This window comes from Fukomys damarensis, unplaced genomic scaffold, assembly GCF_012274545.1.
Source record: "Fukomys damarensis isolate Sample0158 unplaced genomic scaffold, DMR_v1.0_HiC HiC_scaffold_37, whole genome shotgun sequence".
Lineage (NCBI taxonomy): Eukaryota > Metazoa > Chordata > Mammalia > Rodentia > Bathyergidae > Fukomys > Fukomys damarensis.
In genome coordinates, this window is record NW_022900949.1 from 11634657 (window position 1) to 11639412 (window position 4756).

The following is a 4756-nucleotide window of genomic DNA, read 5'->3' on the forward strand; positions in this document are numbered from 1 at the left end:
AGAGACTACCTTTCTCCCAGTGTTATGTTTTGGGCTCCCTATCAAAGATAAAATAGTTTAATGTGCCTGGGGTTGTTTCTTCATCCTCCATTCTGTTTCACTGATCCTCAGGTCTACTTTTGTGCTGATACCATGCTGTTTTTGTAACGTTAGCTTTGTAATATATTTTGAAGTCTGGAGTTGTGATGCCTCATACTTTCTCTTTTTACCCAGGATGGCTTTTCTGGGTCTCTTCTAGTTCCATATGAATTTTAGGGCTGTTTTCTACAGTTATGCAATTAATACTGTTGGAATTTTTATTGGGACTGCATTAAATCTGTATATCAATTTTGGAAGTATGGCTATTTTGACTATATTGGTTTTGAATATCCAGGAACAGGGAATGTTTTTCCATTTTCTGATGTCCACTTCAGTTTACCTTTTCATAGAACCGGTTTTTTTTTTTGTTGTTGTTGTTTGTTTTGTTTTGTTTTGTTCTGTTTTTTAAGACAGGGTCTCACTATGTAGTTGAGACTGACCTGGAACTCACTATGTAACCCAGGCTGGTCTCGAACTCACAGTGATCCTCCTGCCTCAGCCTCCTGAGTGCTTGGATTACAGGCATGCACCACCACACCCAGCTGTTGCTAATGTTTTGAGCACCATGTTGAACAGGTGAGATGATAGTGGAAGACTTTGTCCTTATGCTTTCTTAATTATTGACACCCTTATTTTTAGATTAATCTGGTACCATCTAAATAATATAGAAACACAAGTAAACACATAGACATTGCATACATACACACATGTGCACCAACACACATAAAACAAAGCCTTAAATTTATCCTTTACCACCTTTTAAAAGCTTGCACTGTTGTCAAGATTTTTCTTTTACAGTTCTAAACAACACTTAATCCTACATTTGCAAGCTTAATAAAGATAGATTTCTGGTTGTAGCGAGGTGAGAAATATATATTTCAAAGGAGATTGTATGTCCAGTTAATCTGAGTTTGAATTTCCTGAACCTTTTTGTTTTGGAAGTTTTTGGAGTTTTATGCTTATCTTGGTGGGGATTTTTGTCCTTAAATTGGTTTTTTTTTTCCATACTAAAGGCTGTGAGCAACAGGGTCAAGATGAGACGTGTAAACTTCTGACCAGCTATATCTAAATTTGAGTGCAATAAAAAAAAATGTCTTAAAACCTTGAGCAAGAGCTTTTAAATTGGCTGAGACCTATAAGCAGGGATCAAACTCGGAACCTTGTGCCTGCAAAGCGGTGGGTGGAACCACTGAGCTAAATCCCCAGCCCTACAACCACTTTAGAATGAACCAAGGGCCATTAGCCAAAATCAGGTGAAACTGAAATCCCAATAAACTTATCAACATGAGCCAAGTAGGTTCATGATCAGCAGGTACAGAAGGATCTTGCTTGTACTTGCCACTAGTGCTGAAAGAAAAGAGCTATGGACCATTGTATTGGACATACTCCGTAGAACCTTGTCAAGGACAGTTCTATGGAATCAAAGTGCATTTTCAGTTATACAGGCCATGTAGTTGCACAATAAAATAACCTTTTTCTAAGGCACAGGGAACTGAAACTTTTCTAAGGAGCTACAAAGTAGCACATTTTTATTTGTCAGCAAATCAGAGCAGAGCTTTTCAAGCATACTGCAGTGTCTTTAACCTCTCAAAATCTCTTAATCCAAACTTTTTGGTCATACAAATGGTTTCAAAACCTTGAACTCCAGGTTGGCTCACAGAGGAGCCTCAGAATGGCTTAAAGCCTCAAGTGGTTTACATAAAGCCTCAAATACAAAAAAAAAAAAAGTTGAGAGGGTAAACAGACCTAGGGTCTCTCTATAGCGTGGATTAAACTTCTAACTGAAGACTGCCTTAGATGGTACTGTCCTGTTCCTAGATTACAACCTTCTCTGCCAAACTGAGTGCTCCATTTGATGGGGTGGTGGGGGAGAGGCGCTCACATTCATATGGGGGAGAAAGTGCAGCTATGGGAGGGTGCTCATCTTGGAAGCCTGGCTGGAACCTATCCAGCTAGTATGCAGCTTCGAGAAGGTACTGAAACTGCTGCCCACTCTAGAATAAAGGTGGTTATGAGCAAAGAAATCAAAGTACACCAAAACAAACCAGAGCAAATCAAAACAAATGAGTACTCCAAACCTACAAAGCAAATGCCTGCAAAGTTTTCCTACTTCTGAATCTCTTCTCACGGCAGTCAGTGTCCCCAGATGACCTGCAATAGATCCAAATGACACAAAACTGGAAACTCCCTGGCCGAACTGAGTGCTCCTTTGGGTCTTAAAGCGATAACCCTCACCTCACCCAAATGGTTCTGCCAAATGACCTTAGACAAAGTTCAAATGGTGGAGATGGTAAATCCACGGAGAGCACTTTCCCGGAGGAAACCAGGCAGAGCCTGTCCACTCCCCAAACAACTTTTGTCCTTTTACAACAGAAGTGTTTACAGGTAGCTGACGCCATAAGCAGGGAGGGAGGGAGGGTGGAGGTTACCAGGTGTAAAAGTGTCCCTGGAGTCCTGACCATGGGTCCAGCTAGCCGGAGGCAGTCAGTCCCTTTTGCCATGTGCCTCCTGGGACACATGCATCTCAGAAGCCAGGATTAACATCCTAGATGGCTATGCCAAGACTGCCACTGCCACTTAGGTTTATACATGTGGGTTCATTTGCTCACCACTGGCCATATCAAAGGAGACCACATCAAAGGAGACCACGTATTTTGGTAAAATGTAGAAGTGATTTATTCCACAAGGAGACAGACTGGTCTATTTTCCTCCAACCACCATCTCACTGTGTACAGGTGGGCAAGGGTCTTTTATAGGAAGGAACAGAAGGGAAGGGGAACACAGAGAAATAATGTAGATCTTCAGACATGTCTTAGAGCCTCTAACCATCTCCAGCTCATTTTCCATTTTCTTGTGTAAGGGAAATTCAGCTTCAGCCTCCTGGCACCAGTATCTGCATATTCGATTTCTTCTTCTATGATGAAGGAAGTTTGGAGGAGTTGCTTATCTGTAAAAGAAAAAAAATGTAGCCTTCAAAGTTCCATTTTTTGCTGCCAGTTACATCTCTATTAGATTGTTTACTAGCTGGGCCAATCTTACAAGCTTTCTACTCTCTCTGAGCCTCAGATTTTCCATCTCTCATGGAGAAAAATAGCCTTTACCTCACACATTGGTGAAAATCAAACTGTATAGTGCGTATTAGGGAACTGAAGACGTGACAATGTTCTTACATATGGTGATCACTCAATAAATGTTACCTAGCCCTATCTTTGTTGTGATAAATCAGTAAAATATCCCTCTGTTGAAAGACAGTCCTCCATTCTGACTGCCATCCTTGCTGGGTATGAGAAGAGAGCCGTAGTCAAACCTGTCTTCCTTGTCCCTTTCCTGCCCACATGAAGCTGGAAATGTCTTGTCCAAATCCATGTCCTCAAAACCGAGTGTTCCTCTAGGACAGAGACTTAAATCGAGACCCCCGGGAACCACAGTGGCCTCTCAGAACACCAGGATCACAGTGGATCTGAGGTAGCAGCAGTGGAGGCTGGAGAGAGTGGAATGGGGACTGGAGAACACATGGAAGGGAGAGAGAGAATCTGAGAGAAACGGGGGGCTAAGGTGCTGCAGGGGATACCTAGTGAAAGGGGGGTCGTGTGCCCTTTCGGGTGCCCCTTCCCAATTAGGCCACTCACGCACCGAGAGGCCCGGCAGGAGATCTTTATTGTAGGGAGGCGAGCAGGAGGCAGGAAGGCAGAGAGAGAGAGAGAGAGAGGAGGAAGAAGAAGCAGAAGGAGAGAGAGGAACAAAGAAAGGAAGGTCCTTTTATCAGTTTTGGGGTGGGCTATTGCTTATTTATGAGGAGTGAGCTACTTTTAACCTATCACAGGCCAGATTGCTTTTATGGGCCCAGTCCTGCAGACACAGGTTTCAACTTTCCTGGACCACTGTGGCCTTGTGGGGGAGGGAAACCAGAGACAAGGGCATGAGGTCATTTTAGGAGCCAAGATGTACCAGGAGAGTGCAGCCTGTGAGGCGGTGTCACAGCATACTTTAACATGATCAATTCCCTAACACCTAGCAGCATCGGGAGGTAGACGGAAGCCTTTGGGTGTGCCGTGGCCATGCACCTCCACAGGCTCCACATGAGCACCTAGGGCACTGAGGAAACACATGGCGATGTCAGGGTGCCACAAGGTGACGATTGGAATCATGAGACCCATCCTTATCATAAATCCCTGGGGTTAGGTGTCCACTGGCTGAGCCAGGTCCTTCACACCCTGCTCTAGGAGGCACCCACCAGCAAAGCACTGGTGATCAACTCCTGAGATGGTTCATTTCATCAACACGGCTGAGCCAAGGGACATCCAGAAGGCTGATAAAACATGATTCCTGGTGTGATCACAAAGGCAATTCTGGAAGATATCAACGTTGGAAGCATCATCCAATCCACTGAAAGTCCGGATAGCAAACAAGACAAGGAAGGCACAAATTCACTCCTGATTCTGGAACTTGGATGTCCATCTGCTCCTGTCCTTGGACATCAGAACTCTGGGTCCTCAACCCTCTAGACTCAGGGACTAGCAGCCCCACAGTCCCAGGTACTCAGGGCTTTGGACACAGACACTGATTCAATTATGCCAGCAGCTTCTCTGGCCCTCCTGCTATGATACAAGACGATTCTCACAATAAATCCCACTCCTCCCAGTGTGTGTGTGTGTGTATGCAGGCATGGGTGTGTCCA